General features: G+C 45.6%; 1 long non-coding RNA gene across 2 annotated transcripts in view; it reads right to left on the bottom strand.

Annotated features, from left to right (window-relative positions):
- Positions 1–24,339, bottom strand: part of LOC125417664 (uncharacterized) — an 85,176-nt gene that overhangs the window by 22,961 nt on the left and 37,876 nt on the right. For both annotated transcript variants that reach the window (XR_015734812.1, XR_015734813.1), the window contains exon 4: positions 19,259–19,367. This is a non-coding gene — a long non-coding RNA (uncharacterized LOC125417664). The remainder of the gene's footprint in view (positions 1–19,258; positions 19,368–24,339) is intronic.

Genomic DNA, 24,339 nt, shown 5'->3' with positions numbered 1-24,339 from the left:
AATTCCATCTGTGTTTTTACTTCCAGAACAATAGTGAATGCACCCTGACTGTCCCTTTCACTAGTGAGCCACTAACAGCACCCAGGAGGGACATAATGTCTGTCTTCTTCCATTTCCATTTTGAAGACAGAGGAGGTTTGTATATGCTAACCAGCTACTGGCTGTTGGCTTTTCAATATATTCTTCACTTTTATTACAATTTTAAATTTTGATTTTTGAAATAATTTCAGACCCAGTACAAGTTATAAAAATACCACATCTTTAGTACCTGCCAGGTGTTCCTGGGTATAATCTTTGTAACAAGTCCTTACCTCCCATTCTCTCAGTGTGCCAGTGAACTAACAGTATAGACCTGTGAGTGTGTGTGTGTGTGTTAAGGTTAACTATGTAGCCCAGGCTATCCCAGAACATCCAGGCTTAAAAGATCCCCGTACCTCACTTTTTCTAGAGGTGGCCAGGGACTCCAGGGACCGCCTGCACACTAAGGGCTCTGCCAACTGAGCAACACAAGCCTAATCCCCTTTATTTCTTAAATGGACTTCCCACCTGCCTTCATCTTTCTTTTCTGCTCAAACTACTTCTTGTTTGGTGTGTGTTTTATTCTGAGACAGGACCTCATTAGTACAGTGTAGCTTTAAATCTGCTGAGCAGCGAAGGATGGACGTTGATTCCCGATCTTTCTTTCTCCAAGTCCTGAGTGCTGGGATTAGAGGTGTGTACTGCTACACCTGGCTTGGACAACCCCTCTCCCCCAGAATGCATTGTATTTTTGATATATTATTACATTAGCAAGGATTTCAAACTGAAATAATAAGTATATGTTTTAACAAAATTTCATCTGTAATACTTTATTCAAGTATAAACAATTGCAGTGACTATAATTCAAGCACTCTTTGATCATACTGATGCTGATATCAAGTAAGCATGTGTTTTCAAATAAAATCTTTTTTTTCCTTCTTTTTTATTTTTGGTTTTGGAGACAGGTTACTGTGTAACACTCCTGGCTATCTTGGAACTCGATTTGTAGACCAGAATGGCCTTGAACTCACTGACATCCACCTGCCCCTGCCTCCCAAGTGCTGGGATTAAAGGCGCATGCCACCACCACCCACAGCAGGGTAAGGTATCTTATTTAGAAAGTTTCAGGACAGCCAGGATGGTCTCGAACAAAACAAAACAATAACAAAAAGAGATACATACCTACTGCTGCTTTAAATGCTGCCTATGTGGCTCATCCAACCAGTTCTCTCCTCTACTTTTATTTATTCTATGTTTGCTGTTGTGTGAGTGCAGATGCACAGGTCCCATGGCATGGTGCAGCTCAGGGAACAATTACAACAGTCACTTCTCTGATATAGGTGGGCCTTCTGTCTATGTGTTATTTTCATTGATTAATAAAGAGACTGCCTTGGCTCTTTGATAGGACAGAAAATTAGGTAGGCGGAGTAAACAAAACAGAATGCTGGGAAGAGGGCAATGAAGCAGATGGCATAGAGCCAGCCACCAGGTCAGACATGCTGAATCTTTCCCGGTAAGCCACCACCTCATGGTGGTACACAGATTATTAGAAATGGGTTAATCAAGATGTGAGAGTTAGTCAGTAACTAACTCTCTTGAGATAATGGGCCAGGCAGTGTTTAAATGAATACAATTTGTGTGTTGTTATTTCCGGGGCTAAGCTAGCCTTGCGGGAGCCGGGCAGGATGAAAAGCAGGCCTGCCCTCAGCTCCTCACTACATTTCTCTGTCAACTACAGGGTTCCAAGGGTTGAACTCACATAACCAAGATTGCCAGAAGGCTCCTGGCTTCTGTCCTCTATTCTGAGATAAGAAAATACTGAGGAACACATACACACACACGCACACAGAGAGAGAGAGAGACAGACAGAGAGAGAGAGAGAGAGAGAGAGAGAGAGAGATATTAACATGTCACAGTCTGAGAGGGAGATGCAAACTTTAATTTCTCTGGGGTGTGTCATTCAGCCGTGATATGATCTTGCCTGAAAAATATCTAAAGAAGTTTGCTATTCTCATGACAGAATATGTTAAGCATTAACAATGTGCGTCTTAGAAGGTGATTTAGTGAGGAAGTGTTCCTAATATAACTGCTACATGAGAAGCAAATTACGAATGTATAATGCTCACATACATTCACATATAATCAGACACAAATGGAAAAAAGACGTAAGAAACGAACCTACCATGTGGCTACTAGGGGAAGGCTCATCTGGTTTTTAATTTATTAATATTTATTCTCTCCACTTCTATCAATAAGACGGTAGGTTCTACTTCATAGAGGAACTACCCATGCTAGTCAACAAAACACTTGCCTATGAGAACCCCTGGAGGTCCCAAGAGCAAGGGGACTTGAGACCTTTGTGGATGTCACCTGCTTCCCTGAGTTGTTCAGAGAGAAATGGAGGAGGGAAGCTTGTCAATTTTTCACGTCTGAGTAATTTAAACCATCCCTGGAGCCCAGAGGGGTTGCTATGGGAACCTGGGTCCTTGTCAACAGATGGCGCAGTGAAGTCTACACTGAAATAACAAGACACTTAGGCAGGTGTGGGGACTGACTGCAGATTCACAACTGGGCTCTTCTGAGAGCTCCACTTGCCCCCGCCCTGCCCAGAGCTGCCATGCCACCTTTCGCCCCATCAGAGCTCTCCTTCACGGAGCATTGCTCCTGCAATGCCTTCTCAGATCTGGCTTACCTGCAGGGGCATAGTGATGAGGTAAAGTAGGCTCTCCAGCTGAGTCCCAGACCTCAGGATTTGGCCGCTTTCTTAAAGAGAAGGCTCCTCCTTCTCCGGCCTCTCCTATAGGTTGTGTGCTCGGCATGGGAGACTCTAATTGGTCACAGGGGCTGGAGGGCGGAGCCGGACGATGGGCTGTGCCCGCCCAGTCTCTCAGAGGAGGGGCCTGGGCTGACTCTCCTTGGAAAGGGTTACTAGATTACTATCTCTCTGCTCCTGGCTCACACTTCAATTTTTTTCCCCCTTTTTCCTTAAGAGGTTGTTTTCAGGAAGCCAAGAGAGGTCTCCCCAGTCTTTGGAACTCACCTGGAAGTCCTTGATCCTTCCTCTGTGTTTCTAGAAATCTGCGTGGTGAGTGGCAATGACTGGGACCTCTCAAGAGCCAGGACTAAGACTCATCAGGATTGAAAAGGGACCAGGGCTGGTGAACCTCCTCTTAAGAAAGCAAGAACATTAATTCTAAGCTCGAGCTGCACTCATCTCCGCCGCTATTTATTTTCAGCAAAGCCTGCAGCCCGTTTAGTGGGACAGATCTCCCCAGATGCAAATTCACCATCATCTGGAGACTGCAAGGTCTCAGGATGAAGCTTTGCACCGCATTTGCTATGCTTACAAAGAAATGGAATAAGGAGTCCAGTTCAGGAGAAGAAGTTGTTTCTGACCGATTAAAACAGATTTGTGGAGATGGGGACAGAAGAAAAGAAACCCCGTATATAGAGCAACCGAGTTTGAACATAGGTCAATACAACCAGTGATGAAATTGCCAGAGGAGGGGAGGTTGTTAGTGATTTCCAACTAGGTTTTGTGTTAAATGTATTTTAGAAAATATTTGCTACCTTTCCATTCGTGTGAATTTTCTTTTTTACTCCTTGTCGACTATTTTTCGGTGGTGATATTTGATATTACCTGGCGCAAGTGAGAAGGAAACACGGAACAGGCAACAATCCTGTTAGGAGTTAATTAGAGGTGGCATGTACAGGCCTGGGGAAGTTAGTGTGCAGAGAGAAAGAGACAGAAACAGAGAGAGACAGAGACAGACAGAGAGACAGAGAGAGAGGAAGATGACACATCCAGCTTTTAAAAGCTGCCAAGTGCATGTGCACAGGGGCTGGACATGGCTACGTCTTATGCAGATGACAGGGTTCTCGCATGCGCGCAAAGGCTTAACGGAGTCATACGTGAACGATGTAATCCACACCACATGTGGGTCAAGCAGGGCCCTGTAACATCCCGGGTGCCATTAGGTACTTCTCTTAATGGTAAAGATAAAAAGTAAAATGCGGACCCGCGAAAAGATCACAGGTGGGGCTCCTGGAGGAGAGGTCCCCAGGGCCTTTCTGCAGAGGGTGCTTCAGTCTGGTGACAGGTGAGACACGTGGATAGCAGTCTCTCGGTTCTGTGGTAAGACACACAGGTAGCGATGTCAGTTCTGTGTAGAGAGCAGTCTCTCTTCGATTGAGGGGCGGGTCACACCTGCTAAACAGCTTGAAGCTGTGTCTTTGGTTTGGTTTGGCGCCATTGTCCTTCCTGTTCATTGTCCTGTACGTCTGTGTATTGTGTGTTGTGCTTTTGTCCTGACTTAGACTGACACTGATATATGGGACAGACTCAAATCATGACTTCTTTGACATTGATATTGTGATCACTTCCAGGATTTTAGCTATAGGGCCATGACATAGGGGTATATTTTCCTCGCTTTCTTAAACATTTCATGAAAAGGAGTCAGCCTTGACCCCAAGCTGAGGGCTGTGGGGCAGTGTGCTGTGTGGCTGGGTGGCTGGGCTATGCAGCCTTGTTGTTACAATGTAGCACAGTTGTAGGGGCAGTTGTACCCCAATAGGATTTCAAACACTAAACAGAAAAACTGGGGTTAATTACTATAAATATCTGCCATCATTTATAGGAACTGGTTACAAATTTTTATTTGTTAACGTATGTAAAAAGAAAAAACTATTATAGTCTCCAATGTTTCACACTGGTAAATGTTTTTATGTGATATAAATTGAAACATTTCTTTCCTTCTCTCTGTTCTATTTCCTTTCCTTTTTACTCTTCATTTTCTGAGCCTCGTGTAGAAGTAATTTCTCTTTCTGAGTGAAAAAATACTCCCTCTATACACAGAGTAGGTGATGTTTCTCTTTTCTCTGGATTGCTTGCTAGTTTAAGTTCCCACAAAGACGCTTATCAGGGTGGGTCACATCTGAATTCTGCGTGGTCATGAATTTTGAGGGAACACTTAACTTTAACACTTAAATGACTAGGTGGGATGGAGGAAGTCAGGGGACTCACATTGAACAAGATGTCACCGAGCCAGTGCAGAGATTCTGTGGGCCAAGCCGGCTGGGGCCATTCCTGAATAGAGAGTCTAAGTGAGGAGTGGGCTGAGTGAGTCCTGAGTCTTAGTGATGGGCTGAGCAGGAATGTGCATGCTCCCAGTTCCACAGGTTTCCTGATCTGCAAGGGAAAAATAAATAACTAGGCCAGAGAGGGCGACTGTGACCTTCTCTGGGTGACCAGGAATGTCGCTAGTTTGGGCAAAGGACAACCTAACCAGAAACAAGAATCAGGCCATACAGCAAGACTGACAGATTTGGAAGGTTCCTATTTGGAACAACTGTGTTGTATTGCTAACTGCCAATCTTGTGTAAAGTTGGTAGTACACAGAACAATGAATAGAAAATGCCACTAAATACAAAAGAAGTTTGACCTTTTCATCAAGACAGTACAAGCTAGATTGAGTGGCAGGAGTCAGAGCAGGGCAGGGGTATGGAGTTGGTATGTAGTTTGCCACTTTCAGAGCTGATTGGCGCTGACGGCTGGCACGTACTCCGTGGTCTGCTGAACAATGAACATGAGGCTTTGGTGTACAGAAACCATAAAATCTGCACTGTGTAAGCTAAATTCTCAGTGTTCTTTCCTCCATGTGGGTTGCACACCGGATACCGTGACTACACATGAGCACAGGGCTCTGTGGATCCCCACAGAGGGATTTTCAAATCTCTACGGAGAGGACAAGGTAGGACTGTAGCAGCAGTGGTTTGCCCTGGGTGAGGTCCTGTAAACTGTCTTAGTGAGTTGCTCCTCCCACCTTGCTCCATTCTGCTTTTGACATGACATTCCTGAAATAAATTCTTAGGGTGCAGAGCAGAGTCTTAGATTAACAAAGCTGCTCATTTCTTCTTCACCCTAAGAAAGAAGCTGTCTTCTGCTGGGTCTTGAGGCTGGTTAATTCCCAGTGTCCTGATTAAATGCCATACTGACTTCCAGAGGGGCTGTACAAGTTTGAACTCTGGCGTGCAGTGGAGGAGTGCTCCCCTTACTGCACATGAGCTCTCCAACATAAGCTGTGACCAGTGGTTTTGGTCTTAGTCATTGTGACAGGTGTATAATGGTGTCTATTGTCATTTCCATTTGCACTTCCCTGATGCCTAAGGAATTTGAAAAATTCCTTGAATGTCTTCTTATCATTTGAGATTTTTCTGTTGAGAATTGCCACGGACCGCCTCTCGTGGAGGCACTCAGACCGAGGGAATACAGGATGAAGGCTCAGAAGAATTCAGGAATCGGCGAGGAAATGACAGACAGACACATTCAATGTGGTTGAATATGCTGCTGCAACTTTACTTTTTTCAGCGTAAAATTTATATTCTTTTACAATCAAAAAACTTGGCAAAGGCATACATCATCAGATCATAAAAAAAAAGAACAGTATAAAACAGTTTACAAAGAGAATCTTTGAAAATGCTTTGACTTGGGTATAATGACTTTTGCTCCATGCTGTGACTTGGGTACAAGGACTTTTTTCAGTCTGTACCAGGTGGCTGGCTGGGCTAGGTGACCTTGTGCTCAGAATATCTTGGGTGGGAGAGGGAAAGGCCACTATCTTCCTAGGAAAACTTTTTGCTAGGAAATTTCATGATCTCAAAGTTCTCTGAAACTCATCTTACACCATTAATCTCAACTCTCCTCCCTACCTGACTCTCAGGCTCAGATGTTGTTATCAGCCTAGGTTTTTTCTGGCCATAAGAAAGGCTTCATAGGCCCCCTGTTTGCAACTGCACGTATCTCCCCAGGCAGGTGCCTAGTGGGGACTGCTGCAATTGTTTTTCTGCAGAAGGCTTCTAAGGTTTCTTCTGATAAGAGCAACTCCTTTTGCTCTACATCATCAAGGAATTATCCTAACGGTGACCCCCAATTTCCAGAACTGGCTACTGCTTTAAAGGCTTTAATGAATGGTGGGGCAGAGCTCAAAATGTCCTCAGCAGTCTTGTTTGTATCAGCAACTTTCTGGAATAGTCTGATTTGTTGGCAAAATGCAAGAATCACATAGAACAGAAAGATAAGGAAAAGACAGACATATTGGCGCCAAGGGCAGCAAGGCCGAGTCAGTGCAAATGGCGACTCAGGTGGCATTATGACCACAACTGATTGCCAAGGGACAGCCAGAGACATAACTCCGTGAAGCACGAGCCCCAATCCTACGGCAACAGTCCGTCCAGTCAGCATTTCTGCTACACTGGCGTGACAGCCGTGGATGTAGCAGAGAATACTCTATTTAGATGTGTACTCCACTTTTAATTGGATTATTTGGTATATCGATGTCTAGTTTCTTGATCTATCTTTTGGAGATCAACCTTCTATCAGGTGTGCGGTTGGTGAAGACCTTTGCCCATTCTCTAGGCTTCCATTTTGTCTTATTGACCTTGCCCTTTGCCTTACAGATGCTTCTCAACTTCAGGAGGTCCCATTTACTAATTATTGCTCTCAGTGTCTGTGCTACTGGTGTTATATTTAGGAACAGGTATTCTGTGCCAAGGCATCCAAGGCAGAGATTTCAAAACAGTTTATTCTTGTCTCTGTTGTGTGGTTTTTAAAGATCAATCATTGCTATGCACATCTACAATGGACACAGCAGGACAAAAGGAAATACAAATGCACAGTTAGAGAGACAAAGAGCACAAGAAATGCAGTGTTGGAGCCTTGCTTGGTGCTGAGGAGATAAAGAAGGAAGTAAAGGGAGGGGTCCCCACAGGGCAAGACCCCAGCCAGCTAATCCTGCAATTTGTGAGAAGAAAATGCCTTCTGGAATGACTTGGCCCTAAAGAGCAACAACAAATCAAAGCTTATGCCAATACAATTCAAGAAGGGTCCAGATTCCAGGTTTCATGCTAAGCAGGCGGCAAAGCTTGGCTACTTTGGTCATGTGGTTCTGGTGATAGAGTCACGAAAGAAACAGGAGTAAGGGGCTGTGGGATCATCCTCTGTGCTTCAGGAAAGCTGCTGAGACCAGGCATAAGTCAGGGCTGTCCCTGCACGGAGGCCTAGAGAGGACAATACGTGAAGCTATAGAGGTAAAGCCTAGAGTCCTTGGAGACCCAAGGATGGTGGAGATGCCAGAGCCGTGGATTCCTGCCAAGGAAAGCTGCTAACAGGAGTGGACGCAGCCCAAGAGAAGGAAGTGTGCTGCAGTCAACTGAGAGGAAGAGAAGTTGAAGAGCCCTTTGATACCAGACATGGAGACGCAGAGTCTGGAGTTTGCCCTGCTGGGTTTTGGTCTTGCTTTGGTCCAGCCTTTCCACACAACACCCTCTTTTCTCCTTTAGGAATGGAACTATGTTTTCTGTGACATTGTATGTTGAAATGGGCAATGTGAGTTTTATTTGTATATTGGGTTACAGTTAGAGATTGACTTGAGTCTCAGAAGAGTCTTTGGACTTTGAAGTAGTGTTGAGACTGTGAAAGACTATGGGGATTTCTGAACTTTAAGTGACTTTGCTTTATGATATCTCTACAAGCCTTTTGAGACCCAGAGAATGGACTGTGGGGGTGGAATAAACCCACATAGGCTCATAGATTTGAGTGCTTGGTCTCCAGTTGGTAGAACTTTTGGAAGGGATTAGGAGGCGGGACCTTTTGAAGGAGGCATGTCACTGGAGGTGGCATGGTGGTCTCCAAAGCACAGAGAATGTGGACAAGCCTCTGTCTGGGCATAGGAGAGGAAGAGAAAATGGATAAGACTCTATTTCTGATGGAGTGTGCAGATGGAATTAGAAACAGACACAAAAGGCTGTGGAGGATGGAGCCCATGTGAAGCCTGGAGGACAGGGAGTGGTTGTTTGGACAGCTCTTCCTAGTGCCCCTCCCCCACACTCAAGAGCCCTTTGTGACAGGGAGACAGGAGCTCTGTGATGTGGACCTGACCCAGCTGACAACTCCCAGAGAGAACTCTCAGAGTTCAGTTGCCTGAGAGCAACAGTGCGATTCAGATGGAGAATTTTCTCTCTCTTCTGGAAAGCATTGATCCTTCGTGGCTGACCCCCAGCTCCACCACCTGGGCAATGGACATGATCTTTGCCTTCGTGTGTGGGCTGGGGCTCTTCCGCCTATTATTACCCCTCCTCCCCCTTGACTCACCCTCACCTCCACCTGCAGAAACACCAAACCCCTAAAGGTAAGTTTGCCTTAGGCCCAAACCAAGGAAGAATAGTTTCCTCTCTCCAGGCAACACTTTCTAAATCAAATATGGAGGTGCTGACAGGGGATCTCAGCCTGGACCAGGACCCCTTCCTCTTGAGACCTGGTAGGTAGGGGAGAGGAAGAGTGGGCTCCAAAATGTCTGCTCTCAAACCATCCATACCTGGGAGAAGCCCTGTGCCTTGGTGGTCAGGAGTGGTGTTCCTGGGTTGGTTAGGGACCTCTGAGAAAGGAAATGTTCTGAGCAATGGTTTCCATGACCCCTTAACATACATGCTTATAGGGTTGACCGAGATGATATGAAGGGGGCAATGACCCCCAGAACATCAGGAAGCGACTGCTGGTACTTCAGAGCTGAGCCTCTGGTCCCTGAGCAAAACAACACTGACATCCATGTGGCTCTTACAGAGATGGTCCCCATTTGAGTTTTCCAAGAGAAAAAGAACACATATTTGCCCACATTATCGATATGTGAATGGAACCGCAGCTGCTCTCTCTCTCTCTCTCTCTCTCTCTCTCTCTCTCTCTCTCTCATGGTGAGGTGGGAGCACAGAAAGGTTAGGAAGAAAACCAGGACTGTGAAAGGTAGGCTACTTCCTTCCCCTGGCGAGGTGACTTCAGTCCCCAGTCCCACTATAACACTAATGAGTTGCAGGACCCTCAAGGAGGCAGCTCCAGGAAAGGAACCCAGAATTGAAGCCATTTCCCAGTCCTGTGCTCAGAATGAAGCTCTGTACCGCCAGGACTGGGTACTGCCTGGGGAGGGATGGTGTGGGAGGAGGTGGGGCCATGGGAGGGAAGTGGGGTCATGCTGCCTGGATTTGGAGGTAAATTGGTAGCTTGCCTCTTCTCTGAGACAATTTCTTCTCTCAGAGCCCTGGTCCTTCCTTCCCTTCCACAGGGAGATAATGACGCCTATGCAGGTCATTGTCCTGCCCATGTGTCTTACTCTCCATGTGTTTGGGCACATGGCCTTGCTCATGGATATCAGAGCTCCTGTTTAACTGTAGATTTCTATGGAAGGACAGTTCATCCAGTCTCTGGTAAGATACCCAGTCCTTCCTATAGCCACCAATAACCCAGTCTCCATTTCCAGCTTACAGAGTCAGCAGGAAGAAACCTAAGGAGGACAAGGTACTGGGTTCACTTCTGCACAGGTGAGCCATCCCCAGTTCTCTCTGACTCACTCCTATTGCCTGCTATGTGATCACCCGTGACCAGGGCATAAGGTTATCCTGGGAATAAGGGCTCCCTGGATGGTGGGATATGAATACAGCCCTGGAGGTTAAGATAACAAGGTCTCGTAAAGAGCAGAGAGTGGAACGGTGGTTGTGATGGGCTGCGAGGGTCCCTCCCTATTCATCTTGCTCCACCTCCTGACCCCATGAGCTCCTGGCTGCAATCATATCTCCTGCCTCTTGCAGCATACAGGAGAGGCTTGGCAACATTTGCGAACATTTAGGACAAGATGCCTCAGGTGAAGCATTCAAACGAGATGATGCCAAAGCCCACCTGCCACATAGGAAGACCACAGGGGAGTCTGTGGAAACCCATTCATCCCTAGAGACTTCCTCTGCTCCTAGCAACAAACACCTGTTGCTCAAAGATTCTAAACCCTTGCCTCCTGTCCTGCTGACTTCCTCACCGATTGAGTCACAGTTATCTGAGAGTGTTTCTTGGCCACCAGAGACCTTGACAACTGGAAGACACCATTCACCAGCCCAACAGGCACCTTCCTACCCATCTCATCCTCAGAATCCTGTGGCTTGTCCTCCATCCTTGCCACATCCCAACATGGCAGTTCGTGAGTTTAATTCGAAAATACTGGGGACCTCACAGAGCTCACAAACTCTGCCAGTTTTGCTTTCTCCCATGCCAACCACCCCAGGCATTAACCTCTCCTGGAGGCCTACCTCGACCACCCCAGGCCTTAAATACTCTAGCAGGTCTACTTGAAACAGCCTAGATCTTGACCATTTAAGCAGGCCTACCTCAACCACCCCAGGCCTTAACCATTTAAGCAGGCCTACCTCAACCATTGCAGGTCTTGATCCCTTCAGCAGGTCTACCTCAACCATTTCATGTCTTGTTCCCTTCAGGAGGCTTACCTCAACCAACCCAGGCACTGAACACGCAAGTAGGCCTTTCTCAAGCCCTATCAGGTACCAGGTAGCTTCCAGAACCCTGTGTAGCTCTACCTCCTCACCTGACGAGTCCTTGCAAGAGGATCTTTCTCTTACCATCCACAAGGCCTCGTTCTGGACAGGCCCCACAGACAGTCAGATAGAGGCTGGGGAGCCCTCTGTCATCAGCCCTGTTATACAGGAGATGCAGGAAGTTCAAATCAGCAAAAGAGTCCAACTAAAACTTTGCAAGGAAAAAGGAAAAGGAAGATCAGATCTTTCCTCTGGCTGTACAGGCAGTATGCCGCATTCCTGCAGCAGCAAGAAGGCCAACATCACCTCACGCCCCTTCTGGAACAAAGACATTAAATCAGAGCAGTTGTCACCAGAAGGTCTTAGCTAACAATTTAAAGGAGCTTTACTGGGGTCTCCCCTGGCTCCACAGTGAGTCCCTAGTGGCTCCTGTCATCATGACAGTGTCCCCACTAGATCCCCCTCCATCTTGTTTAATGGACTCTCTACTTACAGCCAATTACACATTAAGGCCATCCACAGCTCTGTTCTCCAAACCCCACGTTTCATCACTTGGTCAAATGTGATCCTTTGACTCCAAACTTTGCCTGGTCCTGAACACCATCAGAGACTAGAATCCAAGCCAAGGCCCATGACCCATCCTTTCTCTCAAAGCTGTTGTACAATTCAGCTCCAATTAGGAAAGATGGGGCTACCTGTCCTAGAACTTCAAGAGCCCAATTTATTGTCTCACCTAGTGTTCGACACCTAGAGGGCCACCTTGTGAAGAAACACAGAGAAAGTAGGAGCGATTTGTCAATCATGGTTAAAAATAACGGGAAGCATTAAATCAACAGACTTCCAACAGTTGGGACTCGCAGGGACAGGGCCTGCTGTCCATCTCCTTGGGGATTACAATATCCCCGAGCTACGGGAACAGATGGAAGAAGATTTCAAAAAGAGACTCACACAACACCAAGGTCAATAACCCCCAAAAGTCCAGCTATCTCTGGACCTGGGTCAGGCAGAAGTTAATCACAGGACTCTATGTCCCTCAGCAAAGGAAAATGAAAACAGAGAGTGTTCACACAGTGTCTCATCAAAGGGTCCAGAGATGTTACAACCATTGCGGACCCCACACAAGGATTTCCAAATCTCCTGGGAAGAGCTCTGGAAAAAGATCTGCCCCCAGAGGGTTCCCTGGGCAGAGTTCTCAAGGCCTTGTCTGAGACAGAGGGGGAAACGTGCCACATCAGACACCCAACAAGTGACGTGCAAAGTGTTTTCCCAGTGGAATCAGGAAAGAAAGAGCTAGGAAGCGCCCTGAGAAACGAGGCAAATAGTAAGTGGAAGCAGACCAGTGACAGTGAGGTGCCCGGGAGAGTCTGCTATGACTTCTGTGTAGACCATGCGTGGGTCCCGCATGAAATCACCAAGCGTAATCTGGAAGGTTTGGACAAACCATCCTTCAATGATTAGTTAAAGTTAGTGAACAAGAACTCTACTAATGGGCATTCCTTCCTAGATCCAGGCACTCAGAAGATACTAGAAGCACATAATCCAAGACACCTGGTGAGGCACAGATGGAGCCTGCTCCTAAGAGGCCTCAAGATCATACATATTTTAAACATCAAGAAGGATACAACTTCACCCTTTCCACAGTCCTCCAATGACTCTCTGTCCTGAGACTCTACAGAAGACTCTATGATCCAACAGGCCAGTGACCTGGGAGAACCCATCCAGCAAGAAAGAGACGTGATGACTAAAGCTTCCTCTGTGGAATGTCAGTCCACACAGAACTGTCCTGCCCTCCAGCCAGCACCCCTTAGAGAGGCTCCACCTAGTTACAACTCTGTGCCCCCTGAGGCCCCTAAAACTGTCCCGGGCTACAATGTCACTTCGGTTTCTACCCCAGAGAGTCTCGTGGGCAGAGTCTGGCATAAGGATACACTTGTTAGAACTTGGGCAGAATACCCAGAGCCCAATCCAGGCCGATTCCAGGAGAGTGAGGAGGGGACTTTAAGCCATAATGACAACGAGGTCTCAGTTCAGGAGCTCACTGGGGTTTCTCAGTTGTCAAGGAGCAGGGGTACCAGGAAGCTGGAGGAGACAGAGGAGGAAGAATCTCGTGAGAGGACACTCCCCATGGAAGCTGCGAAGATGGCTGATTTTCAAATCAATCAATTTCTGAGGGCAAGTAGAAATCTATCTAAAACCTTTCCCTAGGATGCAGACGACTCAGGCCTGAATACACCTCACTGCTCAGCTGCTGGTGTTGTCCTGAAGGATTGTGCTACAGGCGAGTTATGCCAAGACTGGGACCCTGAGGTTGTGATTGCTGCAGAGATCCTGGCTTCCAGAACCTGCAGGTGCAGCCACAAGACTGAGCCCGCTGTGACAAAGTCTCCCTTCGATTACAGGTCCCCTTTCGTACAAAGAGACAGGAATGCCCTCAGGAATTACAAATTACAGGAACCACATCATAGCCATAACTTTGTCACAAATATCCAAAAAAGATAAATTCAGAAGTCCTTCCAGACAGGACATACAACTTAAAGAGACAAAGCCTGACCAAGCCCACACATAAAATAATAAAAATTTTGGAGACAGAATGAAGAGATTTTTAATACCGTTTTTAAACCCAAAATATAAAGTGACAGACAGCTTGAAGGAAAAATGCAAGGTGTACCATCAATGACCCATAGCCAAGGAAACCAAAAAAACATTAGCACAGTTTGCTATGCAAACCTCAAGATTCAGAGTCAACCTTCTCCTGACGAAGGCATGCCCAATGGCATCAAGCAGGCCCGGGTATCCAGAGACCCTATCTTCCGAGCCAGCTCTCATCAGCAAAGAGCCCATGTTGCACATGTCCCAGGGACACCAGTTTACTGTCCAAGACATGGACATTGCATTAAAGTATGATCTATAAAGAAGCCTTTCCCCAAATTAAAATCTTAGACATTATTTCCTCTGGGTATGTTTTATCTTGAGGTTGTATCTGCTTGCTAGGCCACAAAGAAATGTCTGCATCTGGTCCACCTTAGCGGACTGTTTCAGGAGAGGATATGGCTCCACAAAGGGGGAACAGAACCGTCTCCAAGTTCCATCACTGTAGTTAGAGTCAATTATACTGTAATTAGGGAAAGAAAAGGTTTGAGGATTTGTGTGTGTGTGTGTGTGTGTGTGTGTGTGTGTGTGCGTGTAGCAGAGGACTCAAAATCAGCCCTGCAAGACACAAGAAGTCCTTAGTACTGGGGAGCATGATAAATGAACCACGTAAGACCCTACTCTAAGGGTCAGCTCCCATCCAGACCAACCCAGGCCTTGACCACTCAAGGAGGCCTTCCTCAACCACCCCAGGTCTTAACCACTCAAGGAGGCCCACCTCAATCCCTCCAGGCCTAGATCACACAAGGAGGCCTACCTCAGGCAAAATTTCCAGGTACCAGGTAGCTGCCAAAACCTGGTGCCACCCCAACTCCTCACATGGTGAGTCCTAGCAAGAGGATCTTTCTGTCAGCTTCCAAGAGGCCTCGCTATGGACAAACCCCACATTCAGGCAGATGGAGGCTGGGGAACCCTCTTATCAACCCTGATATCCAGGAGATGCTGGAAGTTCAGGTTAGGAATAGGGTTCGACTTAAAGTTTGGAATTAGAAATAAAAAGAAAGGTCTGACTGTGCCTTTAGCTGTATGGACCGTATCCTACAGCAGTGGAGCCGGAAGCAGGCCAGCACCACCTCACGCTCCGTTTGGAGCAGAAACTGCAAATGAGAGCAGTTTTCAAGTTCTTGGAAGTTCTTTTACCAGAAGGTTTTACCAGACAATTTACAGCAGAAATCGAGCCTGTTATTCTGGGGCCTCTCTTTCTCCACAATGAGTCCCCTGTGGTTACTGTCCACATGGCAGGGTCCCCACTAGATCACCTCTCCATCTAATTCAACAGACGATCTATGACACCCCTAACCAAGTGTAGACTATCATAGCTCCGCAGCTCTTTCTAAGAATTCCTTGATTCATCAATTGTCAAATCCAAACAATTGACTCAGAATCAGTTCTGGTTCAGATCACCAGCAGTGGCTGGAATCCAAACCCAGGCCCGTGATCCATCCTCTCTCCTAAAACTTCAGCACCACTCAGTTCCAATTAGGGAAAGTTCTTTCAGGAGTGGGTCCTGTTGTTATGCTGGCTGCAGATATCCTGGCTTCTATGGGTCTCAGTCCGGCTTTAAGACTGTGCCTGCTCCAACCTAGTCACCCTGCCAGGACAGGCATCCCTTTCTGTCAAGAAAAGGCAAAGTCCCCTAGATATCAAAACCCCAGGAAGCATGGCATAGCCATATCATTGGTCCAAATAATGAAAAAACTGAATGTAGAAGTCACAGGTAGGACATACAGCTTATAGGGACGTGGCCTGTAGAAGTCTCCAAGTCAAATAACCATGAAAAGAAGTTGGGACAGAATAAAAGGCTTCTTTTGTCACCATGATTTTCTCCTGATTTGCTCTAACCTGACCTTTGTGTAGCGGTGTACAGCGGCACCAGAGCGCCAGCCCGGTGTTCACCCAAGTAGGCAGAGTCATCAGAACAGTCGTGTGTTATCCGTGAGTTCAAAGCAGGAGAATAGTCACATCTGAGTATCCTGCCATGGCACAAAGTACCCAGGGACTTTAGAGACCACCTACTCAACTCATTGGAGACTGGCAACCAACTGAGTTCTCCAGTCCCTGCCAGCTCAGCCTGGATGACAAAGCAGTGTCACCCTGTCCTATCTCTGCCTACAATGCCAGAATGGTGGCCAGGCAGAGACCCCTGGTCATTTGCCATACCTTTTGATCCACTGTATATACAGTGCTCATTTGACCATGGGCATGACAATCCAAAGGAGGAGGTAGAAAATACACAATTTAGAGTCAAGGCAGGTGGCCATGTAATGTGAGGATGCCCTAAAATTTTCATGCATGTGAATCTCCTGCCCCTCCAGTACAGACTGTTGACATGGGGGTCAGAGCCACACACCTAACCTCAGCCCAGTCTTTTTACCATGGACTGGAGGAGCCCTTTATCTTGAAGGGACTTTCCATTGGCACAGTCCTGAGGACAATGTCAGCGGCTGAGCAGTGAGAGGAGCTCAGGCCTGAGTCTTCTGAATCCTGGGAAATAATTATAGAACTGGATAGACGTTTCTTTTCTCTGGCGATTCATTGATTTGAGAGTTACCCGTCTCCAGAGCTTCCATGGGGAATGCCCACCCACAGGACTCTTTCTTCTCTGCCTGTTCCAGCTCCCTGCTGTCCCTGCTACTTGGCAGGTTGAATTCCATACTGATCTCCCTTTGCACATTTTTTTTTTTTAAAAAAAAACCCTCATTCCTGTGACTCATAGACATTATTTTCTGGGCCTGAATTCCTCCGGGTTGCCTGTTCAAGATTCCAGAACCGTATCACTGTGTTAGGCTCCACCCACGAGGCTCTATGGGGTGGACTCAAAAGTCATATTGTTCTCCTGGATAGTTGTGTTTATTTAATTTAAATTGGGTAAAGTGCTTGCTTTTCCAGATAGTACATTTCTGCAGAGGCAGTGCCCTGGAGAGTGCATAGGGATCTCTGTGATACATGGTGCCTGTACCGTGTGATGATACAGGACAGCTCAGAACACAGGTTCTCTGCACATAGGATGATCATGGGGCACCCAGTTGTCTGTGGAAAGTTGGCTGTGTACCATAGGGTTGGCTTGGCTAACACAGTGTTTCCGTGATTCTTCTTAGATTGTACCCTAGTAATCCTGTGGTGGTACACATGCCGACTTGCTGGATGGAGCTTTGGGTGTTTCTTTGTGTAAGTTTGCTTTCACACCTATGGTGGAACCCCAGTTTCTCCTCTGGAATGAATCCAACAGAGGTCATGAGGCCCTTTCTTTCAGCCACTTGTCGGGGCCATGAATAAGCTGCTCAGGACCGACTCTCAGCTTTGTGTCCTGGCTGATAAGCCCTTGACTTTTTGCAAATAGAGGGTAGCTTCCCAACAGCACATCCAGCAATCTGCATGTTCTTCCCTTCTGAGATCTAGAGATGAGCTGGCGGAAAGGCCAGAAGTTAGGAATTCTGAATGTCCCACACAGCCTGGTGGCCTTCACATGCACGTTGTGCTAGCATTACTCTCAAGGGAAAAGAGAGGACCTGGAAATGGTTGAGAGGATACTCTGCTCACACAGCAAGGCCTTCTAGGCCTCCAGCCCTTGCCTTCCCATGAGACCAGCAGAACAGGCCATCTCATAGTGCTGGTTCACACAGCAGAAGGGACTTGTCTAAAATGCGGCGCTACACCAGCAAAAAAGGGTCCCTTTCTGAGCATTGCTCAGCTACCTTTCCATTTTTCTTTGCCCCAGTCTCTGTATCTTAGGAAACACATGGGCATAACTGCATGCAACTGCATACAAGAGCAGCCTATTCCCAGGGTGGCCTGCACTGTTCCTCACAGAAGGCAACAGGAAACAGCTCCAGCAGCGTCACTTATTCCCTGGTAGAAAATGTGCTTCTAGAAGGTGTCATCAAGGGCATGGACATGGGGTCTGCTCCAGCACACTTCAGCAGAAACCCTCTCAGCCCTCCACAGACATGCACACAGAAACCCAAGGCAGACCTCTACTAAGACCCACACAGAGAGATGTCACCACAGAGTTTTTTAATTTCACAGAAATACCCCCACAAAAATCAATAATGAAGCCATGACAATGACCGCCAAAGAGACTTCTGATGATTGGTACATCTTATAACATGCAAAAAAGAACAAACTTCAGAGTCCACACAGAGTTTTCAAAGATACTTTTGATAGAGACAGTAAGGGAGACCTCAGAAACTCTCCAGAGACCTAAGTAGAGATGTCACTTGGTGGCTTCAGGGTGGCACACAGCACTCCCTCACAGTGACACCCCTCTGCCTTCCAGACCTTCACACAGCACCTTCAGAAGGACAATCATACAGACTTTCTCCATACCCAGAGACCTCTCGTGACACATGGAGGTGATGCAGACTTCCAGAGACCTCACATCGTCCCTTGGGGTTCCACACAGAACATCTGTACATTTCACAGTGTTTTCATGGGAAGGCCTGGCACACAGTCATACACAGTCACCTGCTGAGATCGCAGGGGCTTATCAACAGGACCTCATGCAGCCCCATAGGAAAGGTTGCTGTAGGAAGTAGTACAACTTGTAATTACCCGCCCACTGGGCGTGGCCTTCTATACTATTTCCGTGGTAGCCAAGTCAGGTGTCAGTCCCTTTGTTCTCCTCCCCCTGCTCTTCTTCTGCCAGCTGCTCCTTTGGATCACATTATTCTACCAGTTAAGCGGAGTATTCGGATTTGTGAGTTTACCCCTTAATAAATGACTAGTTCTCAAATTTGAGCTAGTGTGGGATTTCTTTTGAGCATCTGACCACTGTAACAAAAGTTCTCAAATGTGGACTCAGATTCTAACCATATTTTGATGGTACTGAAAATAAAATAGTGCTTCCCACATGTTTTGTCAAGCAGTCTATGCAGAATTATATTTTGTAATGATCCTGATCATTTTTAAATCACAAATGAGGAAGAAGACAGGAAGGGACTCTTAGATCAAACAAGTTAACTGCTAACTGTCCTAATAAATGAGCTGTGCAAATGGTGCTTCTCTGAGGATAACACTGACCTATGGGTTGTTCCACTTCTTTCCTTCTTCTGTCAGAGACAACGCAACAAGAAGTTATTACCTCAAGGGTCTGGGAACTATACGTATAATGTCCTTCCTCAGCCAACACAGACTCAGTGTGTTGCAGTTGTTAATGTATCATGTTAGAAATTCATGACGCATAGCTAAGACAAATAAGCCTTCATACAGGAAGAGTTTCATGACTCACAGTTGCTGGGATTGTAGTCCATGGTTCCCTGGCCCCATAGTTTTAGGCCTGCAGTAGAGGATATGCAGTGTTGCACATCATGGACCAGCACTGTTTAATTCAAAGCTTCCTGGAAACAGAGAAAAATGGAAACATTGAAGAAGGTCACCAAACAATCTAACTTTGACATTGCTGGTGACCTAAGACTTAAGTATAAAAGACATTGGCACCTCAGGAGTTTTCTCTCAGCTTTCAATAATGTCCCTAACTTATGACACCATTAGTGGATCAGTCTCGTGATCTGTCACCATTCAATCCCCTCTCTGTGATCAGATCCACCCGCTCAGAACCAAGCTTTCAATAAAGACCTTTTCAGAAACACTTCATATCCAACATGTAGTATATGTTAATGACTAAAAACAGCTTCCCGAGCTTTCAGGTCTGCAATACACACACAACATTTACTATACAGTCCTAAGTGTCTGTGTTCAACCCCAGAACATCCAAATAAAGCTACATACAGCTGCACTCACCTATGATGCCATGGCTCCAAAGGTCAAATAGGATACAGGCAGAGGAAAGGCCTATGATCTCACTGGTTAGCTAGCACAGAATAAACAGAAATGAGCAAGGGACCCTGCTTCAAAATGAAGGGTGGCAACTGGAACTGGATCTCCTCTGACCTCCACATGTGTACCATGGCAGGTTTGTGCCCACATTCACACTCTAACCATCATACACACATGTATACCACACGTACACAGAGATAAACTTAAGACAATTAGCTAGGGTTCCAATGGTACACACTTTTAAATCGAGCACTTGAGAGGCAGAGGAAAGTGGTTCTCTGAGTTTGAGGCCAGTCTGCTCTACAGAATGAGTTCCATGAAAGCTAGGGCTGCACAGGAAAATCTTGTCTCAAAAATGGGGGTGGGGTGATACCTACAGGGATGGGTCAGCGTTAAGAGCACTTGCTACCCTCTCACAGATCCAGGGTCTGTCCCCAGCATCCACATGGTAGGGATCATAACCATCAGTCCATGTTCAGGACATCTGGCATCTTTTTGTCCTCTGTGAGTATATGTATTCAGCACATTTACATTCATGCAACCGAAACTCATTCACGGAAAATAAATTAAGTAATTCTTTAAGAAGAAAATAAGAAGCCATTGCTCTCCTTTTATATTGGGCATGCCTAGTCTATCTCTCGGCTATGTTTCCCAGTCCTCCTTCAATTTCTCTTGAATATTTGCTTTGAAGGGTTGTTATGGTGCATGGTGCTTATGATGGATAATTGGATAATTTTTACTCTTCCTTCTGTGGTTGGGTCCAAACTACCGAAAAGAAGGATCAAAACAAAATTTCTGGCTTGTTACAGTGTGTGTCGAAGGAAAAAGTTATGTAATTGGTTACCTGGATGCCCTGAGAGCTCTGGATTAGTTGCCAGAGTTTAGAACTTTTATTTTTATATTCCAAGTGTCACTGTTATCTCTTTCAGATATTTGTGTGTCTCATGCATTGCACTCAGATGCGGGGCCCATCAGCTCCCTGTTGATTTACATTAAACACTCAGCTCTCACATGGCACCTGTCTTTAAGTCATTTCATAATGTCAGCTAATTGCACACCCTCAGGAACTGTTCAGCAATGTCATGTGTATCACATGTATAACAAGACCAATATGCAACGTGGTTAAAAGCCTCAGTAAAGTCTTCACAGCGGTTGGTATCTAAGACCAAACTCAAAATCCCTCCCAGTTTCATTTCTTAGCCCAATATTTGAAAACTAGAGGCTGCTTCATTCTCAAAAAAATAAAGCATCACGTGGATTTTCTTTAGCACAGAGGGTTTGGACATGAGCAATGAAGCATCTTATTGAAACCTTAGCATCTTTGTTGCTACCGGGGGATAAACAGACTAACTAATCAAACAGTTCATTTGGAAGGCAATTTTCACATCTAACAGCTCAGTACTCCAAGGCAAGCAACCATGTTGTTATCCTACAGCCCCATCACCATTGTCACAACTACTGCTTTTATTGATTTTCAGGAGCGATTGTTGGTCACATACATGACTTGAAGGCCTGTACCTGGATATAAGTATAACATTCTTTGTAACAAGAGGGCTGGGCTTGTTCAGGTTTCTGTCCTGCCCATTTCCCACATCTGGCAATCACAAAGAAAATCACACAGAGTTCTCCGTAAGATTATTAACTGATTGGTCCATTAGCTCAGGCTTCATATTAGCTCTTATAACATATAGTAACCCATTATTCTTATCTATGTTAGCCACAAGGCTCAGTATCATTTTGGGTGGAGGGGTTGCATCCTGCTTCTTTGGTGGTCTGCATAGACAGGGGAGACAGCTTCTTTCTTCCCAGAATACTCCTATTCTCATTTCCCCACCTCTACTTCCTGTCTGGTTGTCCCACCTGGCTACTGGCCAAACAGTGTTTGTTTGAAACATAATTGACAGAATACAGAATTCTTTATATGGTGTAGGAGGTTCTTCCATCTATGTGTTGCTTTCATTGGTTGAATAAAGAAACTGCCTTGGCCTGCCCTTTTGTCTGTGAGGTCCTTGACCCAGGAAGAGTTTCTGCTCCTCCACTGAGGAGATCCATTCGGAGGGGTAGGTGTGTGCCTGCCCTGCTGGACAGTCTGGGAACAAAGTACAGGGCCCCTCCAGCTCCTGCTGCAGGGGCTTCTTCGTTCCTCATGACCCTGCACCCACCCGCAAGTCCACCCATTTGTCTGCGAGGTCTGAGGAGATCCATCCGGATGGGTAGGTGTGTGCCTGCCTGGCCGGACAGTCTGGGAACAGAGTACAGGGCCCCTCCAGCTCCTGCTGCAGGGGCTTCTTTGTTCCACATGACCCTGCCTCTTCCAAGCCTGCTCTATTGTCTGCGAAGTCCTTGGCCCAGGAAGAGTTCCTTGTCCTGCACTGAGGAGATCCATCCAGAGGGCATTCCTTTCCATCTGCAGGGTCCTTAGGTCCACAAGCACAGCCAGCGCCACTGCCGAGAGGTACTAAGAGAGGACATCCAAGAAAATTCCCCAAGTGCACAGTTAGTCACAGCAAAAAAAATGGACCAAGATGCCAAGACTCTCCTGGCTTCATTTGAAGGAAGAGATGGGCAGGTGCCAATGCAAATATTCCTCCAACAACCTGAAAAGCAACATAACAACACCAGAATCCAGTGAACACGCAGCAAGAACACTTGAACACCCAATTCCAGAAGAAGAAGTAGAAGAAATTGACTTTAAATGTAACATTATGAAAATAATAGAGGCCCCTAAACAGGATGTGAAAAAAATGCTTTAAAGAAATGGATAAAAAGACAAACAAAAAGTTAGAAGAAATGAATAAATCAAAGATACCCAGGAAAACCAAGAGAAAGCATTCAAACAGGTCATGGAAACAGTTCAAGACTTAAAAACTGAAATGGAGGTAATGAAGAAAACACAAACCGAGGGATGGCTGGATATGGAAAATCTGGGTAAATGAACAGGAACTACAGAGACAAGTATAACCAACAGAATAAAAGAGATAGAAGAAAGAATCTCAGACGCTGAAGATGCTATAGAGGAAATAAACTCATTGATTAAAGAAAACAGCAAATCCAACAAATTCTTAACACAAAACATCCAGGAAATCTGGGACACCACAAAAAGATCAAACCTAAAAATAATAGGGGCAGAGATAGAGAAGAATTACAGCTCAAAGGCCTAAAAAATATATTCCACAAAATTATAGAAGAAAACTTTACCAACCAAAAGAAGGATGTTCCTATGATGGTACAAGAAGCATACAGAACACCAAATAGACTGGCTCAAAAAAGAACATCCTCTCACCATATAATAATCAAAACACAAAACATACAGAATAAAGAAAGAATATTAAGAGCTGCAAAGGAAAAAGGTCAAGTAACATGTAAAGGTAAACCTATCAGAATTACACCTGACCTCTCAATCTAAATTATGAAAGCCAGAAGGTCTTGAATAGATGTGCTGCAGACACTGAGAGACCATGGATGCAAACCCAGACTATTATACCCCTCAAAGCTTGCATTCACCATTGATGGAGAAAACAAGATATTCCAGGACAAAAACAGATTTAAACAATACGTAGCCACAAACCCAGGCTTACAGTACTAGAAGGAAAACCACAACACAAGGAAGCCAACAACACCCATAATAACACAGACATCTGACAACCCTCCACCAGCACAACTCAAAGAAGGAAAACACATAAACACTACCAACAAAAAAAAATAATATCAGGAGTTAACAACCACTGGTCATTAGTACCACTTAATATCAATGAACACAATTTAACTATAAAAAGGCACAGGTTAAAAGAATGGATACGAAAACAGGATCCAACATTCTGCTGTTTACAAGAAACACACCTCAACCTCAAAGACAGACACTACCTCAGAATTAAGGGTTGGGAAAAGGTTTTCCAATCAAATGGACCTAAGAAACAAGCGGGTGTAGCTATACTAATATCTAACAAAATTGACTTCAAACTAAAATCAAACAGAAGAGATGGAGAAGGACACTTTATACTCTTAACAGGAACAATTCATCAGGATGAAGTCTCAATCCTGAATATCTATGCCTCTAATATAAAAGCACCCACATATGTAAAAGAAATATTACTAGAACTCAAAGCACACATCAAACCCCACACTCTAATAGTAGAAGATTTCAACACTCCTCTGTCACCAATGGACGGGTCAACCAGAGAGAAACTTAACAGAGTATTAAGAGAACTAACAGATGTAATGAACCAAAAGGACTCAACAGACATCTATAGAACATTCCACCCAAACAGGAAAGAATATACCTTCTTCTCAGCATCTCACGGAACCTTCTCGAAAATTGATCACATAATTGGCAACAAAGCAAACATCCACAGATACAAAAAAATTGTAGTAACCACCTGTGTACTATCGGATCACCATGGAATAAAGTTAGAATTCAACAATATTTCTATCCCCAGAAAGCCTACAAACTCATGGAAACTTCAGAGTCAACTACTGAACCACCTCTGGGTCAAGGAATAAATAAAGAAATTAAAGTCTTCCTTGAAATCAATG

This window comes from Myodes glareolus, chromosome 14, assembly GCF_982192425.1.
Source record: "Myodes glareolus chromosome 14, mMyoGla1.1, whole genome shotgun sequence".
Taxonomy (NCBI): Eukaryota; Metazoa; Chordata; class Mammalia; order Rodentia; family Cricetidae; genus Myodes; species Myodes glareolus.
Note: the sequence above shows the minus strand (reverse complement) of the source record. Positions and strands in the feature narration are given on the sequence as shown.